At 42.5% G+C, this 25,083-nt stretch overlaps 1 pseudogene; it reads right to left on the bottom strand.

Annotated features, from left to right (window-relative positions):
- Positions 1–25,083, bottom strand: part of LOC133628650 (rapamycin-insensitive companion of mTOR-like) — a 52,583-nt pseudogene that overhangs the window by 7,354 nt on the left and 20,146 nt on the right.

Raw genomic sequence — 25,083 nt, 5'->3', positions numbered from 1 at the left:
CTAGTTAATTAGTAACTTACAAATATATATAAAATTCCAACTCATTTCTGAGAGGTATATATGAAAGCAGAACAACTTTAAGAAGTTTAAGTAAATTTTTTTAACAATGAATCTCTTTGATTATGCTTCAAGAGGCTTTTAATGCACATAGAGATGAACTCTACACACTATACAAAAAAAGGAAAAATCACACCCCAAAAAATCAAGGTGGGCAATACTATTTTGGGGCAAGCCTCTGTTTAAATTATACACAGCTCAAGGCAGTATTCTTATAGAAATATATAAATACTTTTTCTATGTTACAAGTATACAATATAAATCAGATTTCAATGTCTGTTCAGTGACCTACAACCACTAGAACCTCAAAATAGGGAGCCATGTGTTACTAAATGAAAATAGAAAGACCACATGGGAAAGTCTTGAGATTTTCCTTGATCAGAATGATGAATTTACGTCATCTCTTGTAACACAGTTTTAGGGATGCTGACAGCCCTAAAACAATTTTGGAACAATTTTTCAATTAAATCTAGAAGACATCTGCCTTTTTTTCCCCCAAGACGTTGTATTGTCGTGGTTTAGGCCCATCAGGGAACAAAGACCACGATTAGCCTGGAGTACCGAAGAGGCTGAGAATTGCTCAAGGGCAGGGAGAGCTTAAGGATCAGGACAGAACAGACCAGGCCACTCGGTTTGGGGAAGAAAACAGAAAAAAAACAATTTAATGCAACATCAACTAAAACATACCCCCAAAAACCCAAAACATAACCAAAATGAAACAACACAGAGTAATACATCAATGAAGAGTCCAATCAGCCTTTTTAAGAGCACCTTCTTGCCACACCTCCCCTCTTCCCAGGCTCAGAGCCTTGATCCCAGAGTTTTTACCTTGCCCCCCCCAAACGGTTCGGTGGGGCAGGCAGTGGGGGGTTTCAGTTAGTCTGTTCCCCATAGCTTCTGCCGTTTGTCCCTCCTCAGGACAGGTGGATTCTGCACCCATCCTCCCTGCAAGTCCGTGAGGTAACTCACATACACGGCAGCCATGCACGCACTGCTCCGACGCGCACTTATTCCAAAAGCTGCAGCTCCTCTTTGCCTCTCGTGTGGGGCTGCTCTGCGACGTGCAGGCTCTCCAACATGGCCTGGGCCATGGCTGTCTCCCCACACAGTCCCTCGCCCGTCCGGGCTCACTCACATGGAGCTGCTGGTAACTCTCAGTCCTGCCATGGATCTCCATAGGTTGCAGGGGCACAGCTTGTATTCTCGCCACGGCTTGCAGAGGAGTCTCTGGTCTATTGCTTCTCCTTCCTTCCTCCTTCTCTGGCTGAAGGGTCCGCGTGGTCGCCTCCATCTTGTATCACTCTTGCACCTCCTGACTCGCATTCCGAATTCCCGTCCCCTAAATAGTGATTGCAGAGGCGCCAGATTGGCCCAGCCGGGCCGGAGGTGGGTCTGAACCCAGGAGCCGGGGGAGAGTCCGCAAACTCTTTACCGGGTCTTCACTGCAACCCGCTCCCCCTGTTACTAAGCCAAAAGCTGCTCCTTGCTAAACCAGAACATGTATCTTGTGCTAAAATTCTCTGTTCAGCGGCAAAATTACTTTATTCTTTTTGACATAAATTACATTTCTCCTATAAAATAGTGTGTTTTACAAAGCCATTCAAGCAAAATGTGCAATTTTTGCATGCTGTGGCATTGCAGTCCATCTATGTTACAAAATAGTCCAAAGAAAATCCACATTCTTTACTGAACACACACAGCTGTTGAAAATAAATCTATCCAGGGAACCAGAATCAGCAACTAAACAATAAACAAGGAAATGGGGGAAGGGGGTCTTCTGACAAAATACAGAGTCAAGCAGATTTTCTAGCATGTCCTCAAAGGTCTTTTACAGTTCTCAGATTTTACTCTGTCATGGTTTGGCCCTGCCAGCAAAGCAGCACCATGACACTCTTTTGCTCAGTTTCCCCCATTCACCCCCACCCTCATTAGGATGGCAGAGGCCCCAGCAAAATGGGAAAAAAAAAAAGAGAAGCAAAGTTGTTGTGGATTAAGACAAAGGCAGAGAGGACTCGCTGCCAATTACGATTCCGGGCAAAACAGACTCCAGTACTCCACTTAGAGAGGAAAGTAGGAAAGTTTATTCTACTACTAACAAGAAACAGAATGGAATAAAAGCAAAAAGGGAGTAGGATGATGAGAAAATTACAACCAGCACTTTAAGATCACATTCCTCATCCCTCCTTTCTTCCCAGGCCCAGCTCACAGCTCCTGATATCTCTACCTCCTTCCCCCTCAACAGCTCAGGGGAGTAGGGAATGGGGGATGTGGTCAGTCTCTCACCGATGGGCTCTGCCGCTTCTCTTTTCAGATGAGGACAACTCCTGGCATTCTTCCCCTGCTCCAACACGGGATCTCTCCCATGGGACACAGTCCAGAAAAGAAGAAGAAGGGACAGAGGAAGGAAGAAATAGGAAGAAGCCTCCTCTTCCAGCTTCTTCTTAAAAAGTGATTGTGGAGGTATCAAATTAGCTCAGCCCCAGAAGTGGGTCTGGCTCAGAGCTGGGGAGAGTTTCGAGCAACTTCTTACAGGATCCATCTTTACAGCACCTTCCCCCTTACCAGAAAAGGCTGTCATGTCAAACCATGACATACTCTCACTTAGTAACCTTTGACACTGTCTCCCATAACATCCTCATCAGAAAGCTCAGGCAGTGTGGCTTGGATGAGTGGACAGTGAGGTGGATTGAGAGCTGGCTGAATGAAAGAGCACAGAGGGTGGTGATCAATGGCACAGAGTCGGGTTGGAGGCCTGTGGCCAGTAGAGTTCCATAGGGATCGATTCTGGGGCCAGTCTTGTTCAACACCTTCATCAACAACCTGGATGAGGGGACAGAGTGTATCCTCAGCAAGTTCGCTGATGACACCTAACTGGGAGGACTGACTGATTCCCCAGTGGCTGTGCTGCCATTCAGCGGGATCTCGACCGGCTTGAGAGTTGGGCAGAGAGGAACCTCATGAGGTTCAACAAGGACAAGGGCAGAGTCCTGCATCTGGGAAGGAACAATCCCATGCGCCAGTACAGGCTGGGGGTCGAACTGCTGAAGAGCAGCTCTGCAGAGAGACACCTGGGAGTCCTGGTTGATAATAAACCATGAGCCAGCAATGATCCCTCATGGCCAAGAAGGCCAATGGCATCCTGGGATGCATCAAGAAGAGTGTAGCCAGCAGGTTGAGGGAGATTTTTTTCTCCCTCTACTCTGCCCTGGTGAGGCCTCATCTGGAGGACTGTGTCCAGTTCTGGGCTCCTCAGCTCATGAGGGACAGGGCAGTGCTGGAGAGAGTCCAGTGCAGGGCCACCAAGATGATCAGGGGTATGGAACATCTCTCATACAAGGAAAGGCTGTGGGAACTGTGGCTGTTTAGTCTGGAGAAGAAGAGATTGAGGGGGTGATTTAATTAACATTTATAAATATCTAAAGGATGGATGTCAGGAGGTTGGGACATCCCTTTTTTCTATAATAGGTAGTAACAGGACAAGGGATAATGGGATGAAGCTGGAACACAAAAATTTCCACTTAAACATAAGAAAAAACTATTTTACTGTGAAGGTGATGGAGCAGTGGAACAGGCTGCCCAGAGGGGTTGTGGAGTCTCCTTCCTTGGAGGTCTTCAAGACCCGCCTGGACATGTTCCTATGCGACCTGATCTAGGTGACCCTGCTTCTGCAGGGGGGATTGGACTAGATGATCTCTAAAGGTCCCTTCCAACCCCTACCATTCTATGGTTCTAATAAGCACATGATAATATAAGTGTAACTGAAAAAAAAATTATGGGACTTGCTTTCAATTGGCTCTATGGCAAAACTCTGAATAACAGGACTCCTATGTAGCCCTGCCAGGAAGTAAGCAGAAACCTCAGAGATACTACAAAGCCTGGCAAAAATTCTTCCACTATGATTGCTCAACTGCATCTTCCTGCAGTGCAAAAAGCCAAATACGAATACCAGGATGCAGACTAAGAAGAAGCAACAGCTCTTTCATCTCTCAGTAGGCTTTGATTATTACCTATTTCTCAATAGCTATATTTCTCTTTAGGCACCTAGTAAAGGTGCTATAGGGTTTTTGATTTTTTTTACAGAGTCCCTCCCTCGGGACACGACCTCTTCTGGTCATAATTTTAACAAACTTCTTTGGCATGAATTCTTCCCCACAGTTACTTCTTCTGTGAATATGTGGTCCCTCACACGAGAAATGTCCTTCTCTGACCTTAGTCACTGCTCCTGGCTTGGGATCTTTAATGAAGAGAGTCATTGCCCCTGATGCAGGGTCTTTAGCAAAATGAGTCTCTGCCCGTTCTCTTCCGGCTTCTTCTTCTTAAAAAGTGATCGTGGAGGCATCTAATTGACTTAGCCCCAGAAGTGGGTCTGGCTGAGAGCTGGGGAGAGTTTCGAGCAACTTCTTACAGGAGCCATCTTTACAGCCCCTTCCCCCTTACCAAAATGACTGTCATGGCAAACCATGACATTCCACCCCTCGCCTTCACAAGTCACTTTTTAAGGAGGTGTTAAAAATCCACCCCTCTTCCCTTCATCAGAGGTAGAACCACAGAAAAACCCATAAATCAGCAGCACAGTTCATGTTTTGTCTGTTACCGCTCCCAATTAATATCCTTATCTCAAATTTCATCTCCAATGCTCCAAGCCCCACAGACTCCTGCCCCACATTGGGTGCCAAAAATGTTGTGGTTTGGCCCAGCTATCACAGGAGCACCACGACAGTCTCTCTCTTGGTGCCCCAATTCACCCCCATCCTCGTTAGGATGGCAGAGGCCCCAGTGAAATGGGAGTAAGGAATGGGGAAGCATTCAGTAGCTCTGCCTTCTCTGCATCCTCCATCACCAGGGCACCCTCCTTGTTCATCAGCGGGTTCACATTCTCCCTAATCTTTACGAGTTATAGTCTTTAATAATCTTAAGGCTTTCAAACTTACCTAGTACAAGTTCTGTAGTCTTGGTGCTACTAGCTGAACCATGGGATCTTGAAATTCCAGAAAATTTGGAGGAATGCAAATCTAAGTGATTGTGTATGGTCTGCCCACACCAGTCAGTATATGGAATATATATGGAACTGGACACAGTACTCCAGATGAGGCCTCACCAGGGCAGAGTAGGGGGGGGGAAATCTCCCTTGATCTGCTGGCTACACTCTTCTTGATGCATCCCAGGATGCCATTGGCCTTCTTGGACACGAGGGCACATTGGTGATTCATGTTCAGTGGGATCTCAACTAGCTGGAGAGTTGAGGGAGGTTGTCAAGTGTCTTTCTCTAGAGGTCTTCAAAACCCGCCATGACGCGTTCCTGTGTGACCTGATCTAGGTGGAACTGCTTTGGACTAGATGGTCTCTAAAGGTCCCTTCCAACCCCTACCATTCTATGATTCTATGATTTCATGACTATCTCCTGTGGGAGGGACCTTACAACGTAACAGTGTGAAGTGTGAGAAGTCCTCCCCTTGAGAGGAAGCTATGGCAGAGACCGTCTGTGATGAACCCCCATTCCCCATTCTCCTGTGCCACTGGCAGGGAGGAGGTAGATTCTCGGGAAGAAGGGAGGAATGGAGGTAGATCTTTTAAGATTCAGTTTAATTTCTCATTTCTCTATTCTGTTTTGATTGTTCATTAATAACAGTAAATCTCCCCAAGATGAGTCTGTTTTGCCCATGGCGGTAATTGCTGAGTGATCTCCCTGTCCTCAACTCACAAGACCTTTATTATATTTCTTTCTCCCCTGTCCAGTTTAAGAGGAGGAGTGTTAGAATGACTTGGTGAAGCACCTGGCACATAGTCAGGGTTAAGCCCCCATATCTAGAAACTTTTTTTTCAAATTGTTAAGCTCCCAAGATTTGTTAGCATTTGGGAAATAAACAACACATTTTAGTCCTAGATTATCATTTATAACAAAACAGTCTAAAGAGCAGAATTCAACCTTTAAACACACATCCTATAAGATATGTGGTAAATCTTGACATTATATCAACACTAGTAATAGAAATACCCATACAACATGAATGCTACAAATTTTCATGATATCAAACAAGATTAGTGCAACAATACTGGAGACTGTCCTCAGGAGCCCCAGACTCCAGAGGAAGTCAGGTTAAAGGAGGAGTTTTGTTTCATTGATGAGGACTGGGTTAAGGATCAGTTAAGCAATCTGGATGTACTCTTAGAGAGTAGTATAGGGGAAAGGGATCTGGGGGTCATGGTGGACAGCAGGATGACCATGACCCAGCAATGTGCCCTTGGGCCAAGAAGGCCAATGGCATCCTGGGGTGTATTAGAAGGGCTGTGGTTAGTAGGTCAAGAGAGGTTCTCCTCCTCCTCTTCTCTGCCCTCATGAGACCGCATCTGGAATATTGTGTGCGGTTCTGAGCCCCTCAGTTAAAGAAGGACAGGGAGCTGCTGGAGAGAGTTCAGCTCAGGGCCACAAAGATGATGAAGGGAGTGGAGCATCTCCCTCATGATGAAAGGCTGATGGAGCTGGGGCTCTTTAGCTTGGAGGAGAGTGAGAGGTGACCTCATTAATGTTTACAAATATGTAAAGAGCAGGTATCAGGAGGATGGAGCCAGACTCTTCTCAGTGATGTCTAATGATAGGACAAGGGGCAATGGGTACAGGCTGGAACATAAGAGGTTCCAAAGAAATACAATGAAGAATTTCTTCACTGTGAGGGTGACGGAGCACTGGAACGGGCTGCCCAGGTGGGTTGCGGAGTCTCCTTCTCTGAAGATATTCAAAACCCACCTGGATGAGTTCCTGTGTGACCTACTCTGAGTGGTCCTGTTCTGGAAGTGGGATTGGACTAGATGATCTTTCAAGGTCTCTTCCAACCCTTGAGATTCTGTGATTCTGTGATTTTTAATGAGGAAATAAAATTATGTCTTTTTTTCTTCAGGGAAAAGATCTAATTAGAGAGAGAATGAGCTACTGAGATCTAATGAAAAAACAATGAGAAAAATACACTTTTGTGAATGAATTTTATTAATCAAAGATTATGAACTGTAAGTAAATGTTAAAACATAGTGTTGACAGGCTGTAAGGAAACCAGTGGCCCAGAAGTGGCTATTAATGATCTGTCCACAGTCACTCTAGAACACTGGAGACCTCAGCAAAGTAGAGCAAAACCACTCAGGAAATGTAAAATATTTCGTGTAAGTTGTTGCAGAGTTGAGACATGCCTTAACTCTACAAAAATAATTTCAAGAGAAGAAATGAAGGAACATAAACATGCCAGAAAGACTGTGGAAGAGAAAAAAATAGTCATTTCATAAAAGGAAAATAGAAGCAGGTATAGGGAAAATCTTGCCTTTGCCCTAACCTTAGTATTTTTTTTCAATTAGTAAGAAAGAAATTTAGGTTTGAAAGGCAAAGACTAAGTAAACTAAGGAAGCCACCGATTTACGTTTGATATATACCATGTTCTGTTTTTGATAATTGAGTAACAGAATATTAAACATTGTGATGCATCATTTTGTTAGATGGGAATGTGTTAGTTAACTAAGTAGAGAGGAATAAGATAAGATAAGATAAGATAAGATAAGATAAGATAAGATAATCTATTTTAACTTAGGGAAATATATCCGTAACATTAAGTAAAGACATATCATTTAATGCTATGAAAATATACAAATAAAGTAATATTTAATCAAGATCACAGTAACAGAAATCATGGTAGCAGGAAGTTTACTGTGGGATTAAGCACATCATTTACAGTTGACCAATGAACATATTGATTAGTTGGCTAAAGAGATATTAACAAATATCCACAGATTACGCTAATTTTAGTATAAAAATGAGCTGTCAACTAAAAATCTTATGACAGTATATTTATGCTACCACAGTTTAACACACTTCTAACCTAGTCTGTGCCATTACTTACCTAATAATACAAAACAGGCTATCAGTTTTCTGTAAACAGGTTTAGAAAAGTAACTCTTGTTCTCCAAAATGCATTCCTTGAAAGTATCTGTCCTGGTTTAATCCCAGCCAGCAACTAAGCACCATGCAGCCACTTGCTCACTCACTCCTCCCTACTTCCAGTGGGATGGGGAGGAGAATCAGAAAAAACAGTAAAATTCGTGGGTTGAGATAAGAATAGTTTACTAACAAAAATGAAATAAAATATTATAACAACAAAAATAATTAAAATATAATAATAACAATAATAGTTTAAAATAATATAACAAAAAGAAAGAGAAGGTTAAAAAGGAAAAAGAAAAAAAAAGTGCTGCCCAATGCAATTGCTCACCACCTGCTGAATGATTCCTGAACAGCAATCTGCACCTCCCTGCCAATTCCACCCAGTTGATATATGGTTTCCCCCAGGCAGGGGTGCACCATTACCAGAGACACTGTGTTATCAATGATGTTTTTAACACAAATCCAAAACAGCCCTGTATCAGCTACTAGGAAGAAAATTAACTCTATCCCAGCAAAAAACAGGACACTATAACATTCTGTTTTCCTCATTTCTGTAGATCTAATCTCTTCTGATGATAATGCAACTGTTTATTACCTTCCAGTATGAAAATGAAAATGAATTCATTAAGTTATCACATACATACTTTAAATATTTTGTTGGTATCCACTGGGAGAGCAAGGCCAACGTAATCATCAGAGCTACCATATGTAGCATTAGAAACCATGGAGCAAATAGAGGAGGAATGCTGAAGTGTGTTTTGGTTAATAGGACTTTAAAAATCTTCTTTATCTAATGAAGCATAACTTAAAGCTTTCATGAACCTGTAACATTGAAATAATAAATCACAATCTTGGTAAATCTCACATCCTGGCACATTACAAATAATAAGGACTGCTGACAAAGACTATCCTTATCTTCCCATTGTAGAACCCAGAGCTTGTTACTCTGTCAAATTACAGCTACAGGCTCATTGCTCACATGGTTTGGCAGCTCCTCAGTAAAAATTTGTGATTTTTTTTTTTTCAAGTCATGGGACAGGGACTTAAAAGATAACAGGATGGAATTTCTGCTTAAGGGGTTGCCAGTTCTGTAAAAATACAAATTTTCTTATAACTTACTCTTATAAATTTTCTTCAAACTTACCAGGCTTTGAAGATTTATAGCTCGGACACAATCAGTAAAGATTTAGGCTTTTAAACTACTAATGCAGATTTCGAGGCTGCTAGGTACAAGAGATGTGAGCAAGGAATTTCTTTTACCTGTATGTATGCATGCTTTCTGCTAATCAATCCAAGTAGATGGTCTATGCAGTAGATTAAAGCTTCCTAGTAGAAAGAGACACTCCTTAGGAACAATAAATTTTTATTATATTACTGCAAATTATTATACACTGGAAGGCAGGTATAGTGAACATTATATTTCTGGAGCTGGACTTCCTGCCTTAGAAATAATTATATATATTATTTTTTTAGATGGGCAATTAAAATGTCTTATCATCTATAACAGCTTAACAGGTTTATATTAAGATAAAAATAAATTATTATGATTTAACTATGTGTTTTTCAAGACATTATTATGAAATGGGAATGTGCAGAACACAGATTATAGGACATCAACAGTTTTCTTGCCACTAATTCTGACCAATACTAATTACAATAGCAGGGGACTTGCAATAAATCAAGCTATACTTCAAAACCCAGAGTTACCAATTGCATTAGTTATTTCATAATAAAACATTCTATAATTACTCTCAATGTAAATATATACATATTAATCCTAAACATTTGTCCCTGCTTTTCTTGGAAAAGCCAAAATATTTATCATTAGTAGTGATAAATACTGATAAGTTTTCATTAAATCATGTCTGTATGTGATGGAGTGAGAGCCACAATCAGAATTTGAGACATGTTCCTTAAGATTTTTGGTTGATCTTTCAAGACAGAGGTGGAAAATGTAGCCTCACCAAATAATTTGTGTGAAGAAATAAGCTTTTCAACCTTTTGAACAAGTAGAAGTGGAAATATCACTGAAGTAAATTTACAGCTGCTGCTTGGTATGAACACCCACATTTGCAAATAAAGCATGAATAAAAGAAAATTTGCTGAAAACTGATAGAAGAATAGCCTTAGAAGACAAAATAGGACAGAATATTTCTTTCTAATTTATTACTTAAACAGCAGTTAAAGTTGATATTTAGCTGGAAGTAGTAACATTCTCTGAAATTAAAGGGACCGCAATTATTCACTGTACTCAGCTGTAACCAGTAAGAAAAGTACATATACAAGTTAAATCATAGTCTTTCCAATTATATCACTAACCAAGACAATCTGACAATCTTCTGTAATATGTACATCTGCAATTTTTTAACCTTCTCAGAGATATGAGCACTGCAGTCATTTCAGTTAAACATTAAACAGATCAGCTCAAATCTTTGCACCTAACCACTGATACAAAAGATCATGAACAACTAAGCATAAGGAATATTGTTAGTATTACATTACATACAGAGTCTCAGGATGAAAGTTCATTGCAGGGAGACTACTTTGCATATCAAGGGCATGATTGCAAGGAATGGTACAGCATGACTACAGTCACAACAGAACCTGTACTGCCACTGAAATGACACTGATTTGTTCCTGCATTAGCACAGGAAGGCAGTGACAGAGAAAGGAACAGCACCTCTGATTTCCAGGATGGTGTAGCTTAACTACTGAATCATCCTTAATTTAATCAGCACACTCAGTCTAGTTCTAACTTAACCAAACAAAGGAAACAAAACTTACATTTTATGACATCTTTGCAGAATCAAGGGCAGAGAAGAACCTCATGAGGTTCAACAAGGACAAGTGCAGAGTCCTGCATCTGGGAAGGAACAAACCCCTGCACCAGTACAGGCTGAGGATGACCTGCTGGAGAGCAGCTCTGCAAAGAGAGACCTGGGAGTCCTGGTTGATAATAAGCTAAGCATGGACCAGCAATGTGCCCTCGTGGCCAAGAAGGCCAATGACATCTTGGGATGCATCAAGAAGAGTGTGGCCAGCAGGTCAAGGGAGGTTCTGCTCCCCCTCTGCTCTGCCCTGGTGAGGCCTCATCTGGAGGACTGTGTCCAGTTCTGGGTTCCTCAGCTCAAGAGGGACAGGGAACTTCTGGAGAGAGTCCAGTGCAGGGCCACCAAGATGATCAGGGGACTGGAACATCTTCCTTATGAGGAAAGGCTGCGGGAACTCGGGCTGTTTAGTCTAGAAAAGAGGAGACTGAGGGGGGATCTTATTAATATTTACAAATATCTAAAGGATGATTGTCAGGAGGTTGGGACATCCCTTTTTTCTATGGTATCTAGTAACAGGACAAGGGGTAATGGGATGAAGCTGGAACGCAAAAAGTTCCATTGAAACATAAGAAAATACTATTTTACCATGAGGGTGATGGAGCACTGGCACAGGCTGCCCAGGGAGGTTGTGGAGTCTCCTTCCTTGGAGATCTTCAAGATACACCTGGACAAGTTCCTATGTGACCTCATCTAGGTGGACTTGCTTCTGCAGGGGACTTGGACCAGATGATCTCCAAAGGTCCCTTCCAATCCCTACCATTCTATGATTCTATAATCATGTGAAAATATAAAAAAATTAATGTTGCTCTTCATCAGAAAGAAAACTAGTAGTAATAAACAGGCACTGTAGACACACAATTGGATATGCAAATTGAAATTCAGGGACTGGGCATTTGCTCTTCTCTGCAGTAAGGAAATGACTAATGTGCTGATAACTTTTCTTTCTCTCATGTGAGACAGCATATTTAGGCAGAGATAGTTAGTGTCTTTTCACTTTCAAACATAATCTGAATATCCAGTCCACAAGACAAAAGATTATTTGAAATGAAATGTTTGAGAAGAGCTTTTGAGGGAAAATTGTTTAAGCACTAACTGTATCTGCTGAGAACAGTGTCGATGTCATGAGCTAGATATATAATTATGCGATTAGTCTTCAGAAGAGCTAATATTACTCAAAAATAAAGAAGTGACATTGCAATCTAAAAGTAAACCCTATGAGTAAAATCTTTGCTCTGTTGTAGCTAAGAAGCCAAACTCACATATCAGTAGTATATCAATATCTCATCACTGGCCTCAGGGCCACAGTGAATGGTAATATAGCATATTGGCAGGAGTCCCTGTCCTAAAACCTTACCAAGTGGCATTGAGAAAATTATCTTCCCAAATATAGCTCTAATTACATGGGCCATTTTGCATGATTAAAACTTTATTAATGTTAGCAGTGTAATTTCATTTAAATATTAAAAAAAGTTAAACAGGAAGCAAATGTGACAGAAGGAAACATACTCCTTTGTCACTAACAGCATTAAAGGGTCTGAGGGTAGCTATGAAAGCGAGGCTTCTCTGACAACACTTACAAAGTTCAGACTTCTCATTAGTCTATTCTCCTCCTAATATTGATACTGCTTTCAATGTAGTTATGAATCATCCGGCGACAACTGTTACTTTTAGATTAAATTGGAAAAAAATATTAGAAATATACTTCTCTAATTGCTCTTACAGCTTTGAAGCAAGAAACAAGAACACAATAATCTCTTATCATATTGGGGTCAGTCGAAAATCTAGACTGACAGACTTTATGGTAATAGTGTCAGTAAACAGCACATCCTTTGCTGGAGATGCAAGGGCTTCTGAGTGAGACAGTGAAGGATGTATCCTCTGCTTCTGTAAGCGTTTAAGTGTAGCATAACCAAAGGCACCTCAAGAACTTGTATAGCTGAAGTTATAGTCAGCAAGACTTTTTATTGTAGCAAGAGAGGAGCTTTAAGAGACTGGGCTCTTCGGGGAAGTGTATGAGAAGACTCTGACAGTGCCAAGGATATAGAATTGGAATTTGAGAGAGGCAGGTGGTTAGACTGTGGTGTCAAACAGTGACTTGGTTTAACTGTTTTTGTGCTTACCACAGTACTCAAACTTCCGCAGCCAGTATCTACATTTATAGTGTCCACACCTACAGTCTCTCTTGAAGGGCTAGAGCTCATTGAGCTTATGCCACTTCTTGTGGTATCTGTATTAAAACTTAAGCTATGACTCTTAAAATGTGTTTGTGTAGTACCATCTCTTATTAGCCTTTCTCTGCTTGCGTTTTCCCAGTGAATTTCGTTTCCAAGACCTTTTGACAGCTTCAGATCATTTTCTCCAATAGTTGGAGTACTATCACTATCTTCCATGTACTTACTTACAACAAAAGAAATTTCTAATTGTAAAGTCTGGATTTTAGGAACTTTGAAAACAGGGGTGAATTCTTCCCCAGCAGGAAAGTCTATGCTACTGGAAGATTCTGTTACAGTACGATTTCGCCTCAGGCCTGATTTACTGTCAGATGTCAGCTTCCCTCCTTTTGGATTACTGCTACTTCTGTGGTTTTTTTCTTAGGTAGAGTAAGAGAGTTTAGAATGCAATGTTTCACAAGTCTGCTAGAAGAAAAAAAAGGAAAGGGACTATGGTCTTTGTCCTTTGAAGGTCCAGGTAAGTCATAAAATATTTGTTCTGCATCTTCAGTAATATCTAGGAAGAATGTACTAGTGGAAGTACTACTAAAATGGTCCTCTTCAATGAACATATCTGAAATTACATGAGACTTTGTCACTGAAAAAGCATTCGCATTTTTGTTTGCTGGTGGTACAGTTCCAAGCTATATCTTCTCAAAGCAATTAAGAGATTGGAGCACCCTTTTTGGCATTTCCTAGTCATGCAAATCCAAAAAGGGATTTGGGACACTATGTATAATACCTAAAAATGGTCACAGTTAACTGCTACATCTTCTTCATTTTACCAGTTCTACTACATCCAGCAGTATGATCTTGAATTACTCATTTTACATTCTTCTTAAATGGGCATTTTATTACATATCTACAGTGTCTTCCAGTAATAGTCACCTTGGAGAAATGTTCCAAAATAAACTTTGGAGAAGACAAGAAAGAGGTAGCTGAACAGTTGAGGTGGCAAAGCAACTTTAGAAGCATAGCTTGGAAAGGCACAGACACTGGGTTTTCCTCATATTATCCCAAGTACCAGGGATGTCAAGACCATACATATTCACATAGATCAACAGTGGCAGGCAATTTTCTTCCAGAAAAACTGAAAATACAGCAAATGTATTAAAAATAGACCACAGAAAGTGGTGACCACTGGTTCCATAGTAATATCTGTAGCAACAGTGGCAATCTGTTAATTTTATTTGGTTTAAATAAAAAAAGCACACAACCCAACAAAAACAATCTCTTCCATCCCTCCCAAAAAAAGACATACAAAGCAATTATTAAAAGACTCAGAATAAAACAGGTGCAGCAAACAATTTTTGTCTGAAAGTCCAGTTAAGGTACTTTCCACTATCTTGGAAAGTCACATACATTTTATGACAAAAGCCCTAAATAATGATTTTAAGGTATTTTACTGAGTTATTTCACAATAAAGAGTCATAACAGAACTCAAGCAGTTGAAAAAAGATTGTAAATCTATTACTAACCAAGGCCCAAAGGGCTGTCTTCAGCTGCTTAATTCCTTCCCACTTCTCCAGCACTGGGGAATGAACAGTGTAAATTACATCTGTAACAGTATTCTGAAGGAGAAAAACAGAAGAAAAAATTCTCAGTTGAAAATGAAAAGGAGATCTCAGAAAAATAGGTTCTCTTGCAGTTTTAATAAAGATGAAGTGCTAATTTAAAGTAGCTACCCTAAAATGAAATAGTAGTAGTTCTAACATAATAATCATAAATTAACAGCAATGGCAATGCATATAGAAAATTTTAATGTTACTAATGACTACATCAGCTTAATTCAGATTTTATAAAGGTAACAGATTAATCAGATTCAAATGCTACAATATATGTAATTTTTCTCTTGAATGCTTTGACTATTATATACAGAATCACAGAATCTTAAGGGTTGGAAGGGACCTCGAAAGATAATCCAGTCCAACCCCTCTGCCAGAGCAGGATCACCTAGAGTAAGTAACTCATCCAGATGGGTTTTGAATGTCCCCAGAGAAGAAGACTCCACAACCCACCTGGGCAGCCTGTTCCAGTGCTCTGTTATCCTCACAGTCAAAAATTTCTTCCTTGTATTTATTTAGAAACTCTTATGTTCCAGCCTGTACCCATTACCCCTTGTCCTATCATTGGACATCACTGAGAAGAGCCTGGCTCCATCCTCCTGACACCTGCCCTTTACATATTTGTAAACATTAATGAGGTCACCCCTCACTCTTCTCCAAGCTAAAGAGCCCCAGTTCCCTCAGCCTTTCATCATAAGGGAGATGCTCCACTCCATCATCTTTGTGGCCCTGCACTGAACTCTCTCCAGCAGCTCCCTATCCTACTTAAACTGAGTGGCCCAGAACTAGACACAATATTCCAGATGCGGTCTCATGAGGGCAGAGTAGAGGGAGAGGAGAACCTCTCTTGACCTACTAAGCACAGCCCTTCTAACACACCCCAGGATGCCATTGGCCTTCTTGGCCACGAGGGCGCATTGCTGGCTCATGTCATCCTGCTGTACACCAAGACCCCCAGGTCCCTTTCCCCCTATACTACTCTCTAAGAGCTCATTCCCCACGCTGTACTGGTACATGGGGTTATTCTTTCCCAGATGCAAGACTCTACACTTGCCCTTGTTGAATTTCATTAGATTTCTCCCCGCCCAACCCTCCAGCCTGTCCAATTCTTGTTGACTGGCAGTACAGCCTTCTGGGGTGTCAGCCATTCCCCCCAGTTGAGTATCATCAGCAAACTTGCTGACAGCGCCCTCTTTTCCCTCATCAAGATCATTAATGAATATCTGGTCCCTGAGGGACTCCACTGGATACAGGCCTCCAACTACATATCCCATTGATCACAACTCTCTGCCTTCTTTCTGTTACAGATACACCATTATTTTAGTTAACAACTTAACATCACAATAACTAGTTAAGCACTTGTTAATCACTTGATAATAGTTTAATCAGGAGTTTAATTTGCAAGCTAAGCACTTGCAAATAGCTCAATCACCTATTAAGTATTCATTTGAATCACATAAATATCAAACTTCAAGAGTTACATAACACACCTGACTTCTTAAGACAAGACCCTGGGACCTCTTCAGACCAGATCCTGGTATATGTATTTGTTAGGTTATACCTTAGCTGTTACTAAAACAAAGAGATTGATTTTTTTTTTTAACCAATCAGTATGATATTGGAAATTTTATAATAGTTAGGAACCAATCAAGGTAAAGGGCAAATTAAGAGATGGACATTTTATGCATGCTTTTGTTGGCAAAGATAGTTCTTTGTTTGAAGTGTATAAAAGCCTTGAAAATGGTAGCTAACAAAGAAGCACCTTTGGAGGAGCTATCCCCTGTGTTTCCCAGCACTGCAGAATAAAGAAGTGCCTGCTTATCTGCATTCCTGTGTAGATAAGTTTTTCAGGATTGCAGATCTGTCAACATTTCCTTCAACCAGTTAACAAACCACCTCACTACCTGTTCATCCAGCCCACACTTTCTCAGTTTTGCTGCCAGGATGCTGTGGGAAACAGGGTCAAATGCTTTACTGAATTCTAGATAAACCACATCCACTGCACTACCACCATCTATCTGATGTAGAGCTTTATACTAACATGTACTAATAAACCTTATACCAACTTATCGCAATAGTTTAAAGCTCATTTTTCAGACAGGACAAAATTCACACACAAGATGGAAAAGGTCGAGCTCATCTCCTTACACAATACCCCTGGGGTCCTCCAACTTCCTAGAAGGCAGAAACCGGTTCTGTGAGGGGCCAAGTGATATCTGAAGTTGCACAAAGATCAGGGGTGAGAAAGCCTCAGGACTTATCAGCCTTCATCTCCCAAGGCCCCAAAGACCATCACTGGCCATCACCGGGAGACATCACGCAAATGAAAGGAAGAAAAGACCTAATTTACATGCGAAATCTGGGACAGGTTGTGTCTTTGTCTAGGTGGATAATGTCATCATATGATTTTGTAACTTTGTAACAAATATAAGTCAAGCAAGTTGCTGGGTCGGGTGCACGCGTTTGTGGTGGAGGGATCCCCCGTGCGCCAGGCGCCGAATAAACATACCTTCTTTATAACTCTTTGAGTTATAGAGTTTGATTCCGCAAGTCATATCCACCTGGTTACTTCTTCATAAAAGGCTATCGGGTTGATCAAACATGACTTCCCTTTGGTAAAGCCATTTTGACTGTTCCTAATGACCCTCTTGTCCTTTAAATGCCTGGAGACAGTGTTGAGGTGCAATCCCGAAAAACTTATCTACACAGGAATGCAGATAAGCAGCACTTCTTTATTATGCAGCACTGGGAAAACACTGGGAAAACACAGCTCCTCCATACTGCTTCGTTGTTAGTTACCATTTTCAGGGGGTTTTATACAGCTCAAACAAAAGAATCACTTTTGCTAACACAAGCATGCAAAAAATGTCCATCTATCAATTTAGTTCTTCACCTTGATTGGTTCCCAACCAACACAAAATTTCCAAAATCACAGTGATTGGTCAAAAAAAGATATCAGTCCCTTTGTTTTAGTAACAACTAAGGGAACAGCCAAGGTAACCTAACGAATACATTTACCAGGGTCTTGTATTTAAGGTAACCTAACAAATACATTTACCAGGGTCTTGTAGCTAAGGTGACAGGTCCCCATCAGGTGTGGTATGTAACTCTTGCAGTTTGATCCTTATGTGATTCAAATGAATACTTACTTAATCAATAGATGTTTGAGTTATTTGCAAGTGCTTAGCTAATTGATTGAACTATTACTAGGTGATTAACAAGTGCTTAACAAGTGCTTGACTACTTATTGTGATGATAAGTTAACTAAAATAATTGTGTATCTGCAACAACAGCACTCAGGATAAGTTGTTCCATCACTTTTCCAGGGATGGAGGTGAGGCTGACTGGTCTGTAGTTACCCGGCTCCTCCTACTTACCCTTATTGAAGACTGGAGTAACATTTACTTTCCTCCAGTCCTCAGGCACCTCTCCTGTTCTCCATGACTTACTGAAGATGATGGAGAGTGGTTTAGCTATGACTTTTGCCAGCTCCCTCAGCATCTATGGGTGCATTACATCAGGGCCCATGGATTTATGCACATCCAGACTGCTCAACTGATCCTTAACCCGGTCCTCATCAACCAAACAAAAATCCTCCTTTAACCTGACTTCGTCTGGAGCTCCTGAGGACAATCTCCAGCAGTATAGACAGAGGCAAAGAAGGCACTCAGTAACTGCCTTCTCTGTATCCTCTGTCACCAGGGCACCCACCTCATTCAACAGTGGGCCTACATTGCCTCTAGTGTTAGTTTTATCTGCAATGTATTTGAAGAAGCCCTTCTTGTTGTCCTTGACTTCCCTTGAAAGGCAACAACACCAACGAGGCTTTAGCATTCCTAGTTGCCTCCCTACATCCTCTGACGACAGCCTTATATACATCCAAAGTGGCCATCCCTTCCTTCCATGATCTATAGCCTCTCTTCTTCCACTTGAGTTCCCTGTTTAACTATGTGGGTCTCCTGGATCTCTTGTTTGATTTACTACCCACTGGGATGCTCTGATCCTGAGCCTGGAAAAAGTGATCTTTGAACAGAGACCAACTATTTTGGGCCCCTTTATCCTCTAATACCTTGTCCCATGAGATGTCCCCTAGTAATTGCTTGAAAAGGCCAAAGTTGGCCCTGATAAAGTCCAGGGTTACAATCCTGCTTGAGAGTCTGTTCCTACCACATAAGATCCTGAACTCCACCATCTCCTGGTCGCTGCAGCCAAGGCTGCCCTCAACCTTCACCACTTCAACCAGACCCCGCTTGTTCGTGAGTACAAGATCCAGTAGTGCTCCTCTCCTAGTTGGCACATCCACCATTTGCATCAAGTTATCATTGATGCACTGAAGGAACCTCCTGGACTGCAAGTGGCTAGCTGTATAGGTCTTCCATCAGATGTCTGGGTAATTGAAATTCCCCAATGTAATGGAAAAGGTCCTGTTCGTTAATCAAATCATGAAAGAATAGTTGTGCAAGGAACCGTTTAAAGTCATTGTAAAAGTCTTGCTTACTTTAACCATAAAGTTTCTACAATGTGCACAGGTGCAGTTGGCTAAGGTGCTTATAGCAGGTACAATAGGTTGCGCATGAGCTAAGAGTCAAGAGAAGAGTTCATGAGCGGGCCACTAGAGGAAGACTACTGAGTTCATCCCAGCGACCACCCTACGACCACCAGGAGGCAGAAGAAGACCCCCTAGTAACAAGACGGGCACATGCGCAGAGTGCACCAGGGAGCGATGCACCCGACCGATAAGGACTGTATAAAAGGACTGTGATACCGGGGGGGGGTGGTCGCGAGCCGTTGGTGGGGCAGAGTCTCCCGGCCGCCCAGCGCTGTTTTGCTTATTTGCCGCTTGCTTAATAAATTTGATCTATGAGTCACTTAAATTGGCCTGTGAACTTTTTCACAGCAACTTATAACACCATGAGAACTAGGGCCTGTGATCTTGAGGCTGCTCCCAGCTGTCTGTAGAAGGCCTCATCAACTTCCCCATCCTGATCAGGTAGTCTGTAATAGACACCCACAACAGTGTCACACATGCTAGCCTGACCCTTAATTCTAACCCACAAACTCTCAACTTGCCCCTCATCCTCACCTGGACAGAATTCAGTACATTCCAGCTGCTCTTTCACATAAAGAGAAACTCCACCACCTCGCCTTGCTGGCCTGTCCTTCCTAAAAAGGGCGTATGTATCCATGACCCCATTCCAGTCATGTGAGCTGTCCCACCATGTCTCTGCAATAGCCACCTGATCATAATCCCTTGCCCATACATAGACTTCCAGCTCCTCCTGCTTATTCCCTGTGCTAGGTGCATTGGTATAGAGGCATTTCAAGAAAGAAGCCAGTCGTGTAGGATTCATCCCCGGCATTGGCTTGCCACCCTGAGGCTCAACTCTAGCAGGCCTGGTTTTATCCCCTTGCCCCTTCAAAATTAGTTTAAAGCCTTTTCTATGAGTCCCACTAACTCATTCACAAGTATCCTTCTCCCCTTTTGAGACAAATGAACTCTATCTGTCACCAGACCTGGCGTCATAAAAATTTCACCATAGTAAAAAAACAGTCTCTGAGCTACCAGTCTCTGAGCCACCTGTTAATCAGATGGGTTTTCCTTATTTGTTCAGTGTGCCTCCCTGCCATGAGAGGGATGGAGGAGAACACTACTTGTGCTCCCAATCCATCTAGCATTCTCCTCAGTGCCCTGAAGTCCTTTTTAATAGTTTTTGTACTCCTTTCCATAACCTCCTCAGTACCAACCTGCATTACCAACAGTGGGTAGTAGTCAGTTGGCTGCACCAGATGAGGGAGATTCCTGGTTGCATCTCTAACCTGGGCCCCAGGGAAGCAGTAGACCTCTCTGTGGGTTGGGTCTGGTTGACATATGGGGCCTTCAGTTCCCTTCAGAAGGGAATCACCTACTACTATAACCTTCCTTTTTCTTTTTAACTGAGGTAGTCCTAAGGCATGAGGGTGACTGACTCACCCTAGGCATCTCCTCAAGTGGCTCTACATTTTCATATTCCCTTGCCTGACCCTCAACTTCCAAAGCCCCATACCTGTTGTGCAAGGGCAACTGGGGAGGAGTGGGTGGCTGAATATACAATTCATTACATCATCTTGCAAATTCACATTAAAAGTCAATTTATTTCAGTAACTATGAATTAGCTTAGATTTTGCTTTCTTAGCTCTTCAGAATATTAGAAGATTTTATTCCCTCATTTCCATATTTTTGCATGCATAAAAGGACAGGCACAGTTTTACTTGTTAATATACAATTCCCTCACATATAGACTGAAAAATTATTTCTATTGGTGAGTTGTTTTCCATTCTAAGTTTTTGATAGCTATTTTAAGAAAAATGTTGCAAGGTATTTCTCTAATATTTCAGTGGTCAAGAAGGAATTTTACATTGGACTAGAAGGCAAAGACTATCTTCACAACTTTTTGGCCCCATGTAACTTGAGACTTTCATAATCTACCTATTTTGCAATGACTGTGTGGTGGTTTAGCCCGATGACCACCTAGTCATAAAGTCACTCCTCCTCCTAAACTGGATAGGAAAGAGAGAGAAATATAACAAATGACTTGTGAGTTGAGATAAGGATGGAGAGATCAGACAGCAATTAGCATCACAGGCAAAACAGACTCAACTTAGGGAGAAAAAGGTTTGATTTATTAAAGAAACAATAAGAGCAGGGAAATGAGAAATAAAACCATCTTAAAAACACCTCCCCTCACCCCTCCTCTTCCCGGGACATCCTTTCCTGCCCCCCCAGCGGTGCAGGGGATGAAGGATGGGAGTTGAGATCAGTTCATTACAGATGGACTTTGCCAGTGCTTCTTCTCAGGGGGAGGTCTCATCTCATTTCCCACTGCTACACTGTGGGGTCCCTCCCATGGGAGACACTCCCTCACAAACTTCTCCAGCATGGATTCTTCCCATGGGTTGCAGTTCCTCACAAACTGCTCCAGCATGGGGCCTCCCATGAGGGCAGCTCCTCACATACTGCCCCAGTATGGATCATCCACCGGGACAATAGTCCTTCAGGAACAGTCTGCTCCAGCTGGGGTCCCTCATGGGTTCACAGGTCCTGCCAGCAAATCTGCTCCGGTGTGGGCACCTCCCCCACGGACTCCCAGGTCCTGCCATGAACTTGCTCCAGGATGAACTTCTTACAAAGTCACTGCCTCCTTCAGGCATCCACCCGCTCTGGCGTGGAGTCCTCCACGGGCTGCGAATGGATCTCTGCTTACCGGTGGTCCTCCATGGACTGCAGGGGGACAACCTGCTTCACCATGGTCCTCAACACATATCACAGGGGAGTCTTTCTGTCAGTGCCTAAGCACCCTCCTCTCTCTCCTTCTCCACTGACCTTGGTGTCTGCGGATATGTTTTCACATTCTCCCTCCCTGTTGCTGCTGCAGTTTTGAAACTGCGCAACAACTTCTTCTCCTTCACAAATATGTTATTCACAGAGGCGTTACCTCCATCACTAATTGGCCAGGCCTGGGTCAGGTTCAGGGTCCAGCTTAGACTGGCCCTAACCCTGTGAGCTACAGGGGAAGCTTCTGGCAATTCGTTTAAAGAAGCCACCCCTGTAGCCCCCCTGCTACCAAAAAACCTGGCCCAGGCAAAACCACTATAGACTGTTTAAATGTCATCTCTTTTAAAACATATATTAAAAGGAATACAATACTATTTCTAATTCTTTCAATTTATAAACAGTTATCATTCTCACCTGAGACTCCAATAAATGGCAGCCTGTTTTATGGTGCACCAGTTGGCCATAAACGTGAACCAACAGGTAGACATGTGGTTGCTGCAATCTGATAGAAAGAGAAATCATATGTTTTCACAGCAATTGTGACATTTTCTTTTAAAATAAATTACACTGCAGTGTAATGCAATGAATTACTTTTGAGTTTTTCAGAGGAAGAGGATTTTTTTGAGAGTTTACCTTTGGTTGCTCTGACAAACATAGTTATCACCATCAACAGGTTTGTGATAAGTTGTAAGTGCTTCATTGAGTTGTTCTTCAATCAGTTCAACATACTTTAAGTTATATTCCTAAAAGATGAAAAAGGTTGCCAAAATAAATTTAGGTGCTTGATGTTTTTATGTTATTGTACTTTATAAGGAAGGAACAATTGAAGTGATCCTTAAGGAAGGTCGAATTTGTTTAGGATTTGAAGGTGAGGCTCACCAAAATTACTGCACTTCATAGTTACAATGAGTTTTCAGAGAGTCGACAACCGATTCCATAACTATTTCAGTGAATTTGTTAAAAGAGAAGAAAATAAGGAATTACTTCACATTTGACTAATCCAAATAATCTCAACGGACTACTATGTATTTCAGTATTCCTAGAGAAGTGATAGCTTATAAATTGGTAAAAAAGTTGCCTAAAAGCCAACAAGAATGAGACCAAGCACTTATAATCAATTATAAAAACAAAATAACATATAAAGAATTATATTCATGTTGGATTTGTGTTGAGCTGTTTCTAGTAAGGGGAAGGAGGGGCTACAAGTGGTGGCCCTAGCAAGAAGCTTTTCTGGCTTTAAGTCAGACCCACCTCTGGGGCTGAATCAATTGTGTGCCTCTGGGATAACATTTTAAGGAGTTGAAACTGGAAGAGGGACTGGAGGTGGTGGAAGGAAAGGGATGAGAAGGAAGCAACCAAGCAGACCCCAAGGTCAGTGAGGGAAGAGAGGAGATGTGCTGGAGCAGATACTCCCCTGCATTGTGTTGTGAGATATCAGGCTGGCCCCCTGCAAGGGATGGAGGGCAATGGTGAAGCTGAGATCTGCTGGCAGCTCGTGGAGGGCCCCATGCCAGAGGGGGTGACTGTGACCAGAGGGGCTGTGATCCTGTGGGAGGGCAGCGTTGCAGCAGAAGGTGCCTGGAGTTCTGCTGGCTGCAGAGGAGCCCCACCCTGGGGGAGTTTGTGAGAAGCTGCAGCCCTTGGGAAGGGCTTACACCAGAAAGGTTTGTTAAGGACTGTATCCCATGAGAAGGACCCTGCATTGGAACAGGGGAAGAATGTGAGGAGTCCTCCTCCTCTGAGGAGAAAGAAGCAACAGAGACCATCTGTGAGGGACTGACTGAAACCTACATTCCCTGCTGCCCTGCGCCACTGAGGGGGGAGGAGGTAGAGGTATTGGGAGCAGGGAACTGAGCATAGGAAGAAGGGAGGGGAAGGGGAAGGAGGTCTTAAAGTGCTGGCTGCATTTATTATCATCATCCTACTCTAGTTTTGCTTTATTTCTGTTCTGTTTCTAGTTTGTGATGGATTAAACTGATCTTATTTTCTTCCCTAAGTTGAGTCTGTTTTGCCTGGAACCATAATTGACAGTAAAATCTCTATCCTTATCTTGATCTGCAAGGCCCTTGGTTATCTTTTCTCTTCCTGAATGCACCACAGGGAGTGGGGGGTGTAAACAAGCAGCTGAATGGTGCTTCATCTCTGGCTGGGCTTAAACCATGACATCTTGTCATTTTTCTTATTGGATCTTGTGTTTCTATTTACCTCCTAACAGCAAAAGCTAATTCTATTGTCATGACATCTAGATTTAATTTTAATTAGGAACAACCAAGACCAATTATTCCCAGTGTACAAAGATGGGGATCAGAATGAAGCCACCATACTCCAAGGAGAAATGATCAATTGTCATGGGTTTGTGTGGAACTGCTTTTTGCTTAGTAAACAGGGCTTAGTAGAGGAGGCTGCAGTGCTGGTCCCAGTAAGCAGTTCTTGAAACATACCCTGGCTCAGAGGTGGACCCACCTCCAGCCTGGCCAGGCCAATCTAACGCCTCTGTGATCACTATTTAAGAAGGTAAATATGCAGCCAGAAGAGGAGGTGGAGGAGTGGTACAAGACAGAGGTGACCGTGCGGATCCCACAGTCAGAGAAGGAGGAAGGAAGGAGGAGTGCCGGACTGGAGACCCCTCTGCAATCCATGGCAAGAACACAGGCTGTGCCCCTGCAACCCATGGAGGGCAATGGTAGGACTAAGAGTCACCAGCAGCTCTGGGTGAATGTGCCCGGACAGGCAAGAGACTGTGTGAGGAGGTAGCCATGGTGCAGGCCATGCTGGAGAGCCTGCGGGCCGCAGAGACCCACACAGGAGGCGGAGAGGAGCCGCAGCCCTCAGGATGATCGCACGTCAGTGGCCCATGCAGGACCCTGTGGTGGAGCAGGGAGGGCTGGTGAGGAGTCTGCCTGCTCTGAGGAGAGATAAGTGGCAGAAACCATCAGGAAAAGACTAACTGAAACCCCCATTCCCTGCCCTCCTGCACCGCTCAGCGGGGGTAGGAGATAAAGACACTCGGATCAGGGCTCTAAGTCTGGAAAGAGGGGAGGGGTCTGGGAAGGTGGTCTTAAAGGACTGGTTGTGCTCTTCATCATTGTATCACTGTGTTGGTTTTTGTTTGTTTTGGTTTATGTTTTTGGTTGTTGGTGGACTAAATTATTTTTTGTTTTCTTCCTCAAGTTGAGTAGTCTTGTCG

This window comes from Colius striatus, chromosome W (genome assembly GCF_028858725.1).
Source record: "Colius striatus isolate bColStr4 chromosome W, bColStr4.1.hap1, whole genome shotgun sequence".
Taxonomy (NCBI): domain Eukaryota; kingdom Metazoa; phylum Chordata; class Aves; order Coliiformes; family Coliidae; genus Colius; species Colius striatus.
Note: the sequence above shows the minus strand (reverse complement) of the source record. Positions and strands in the feature narration are given on the sequence as shown.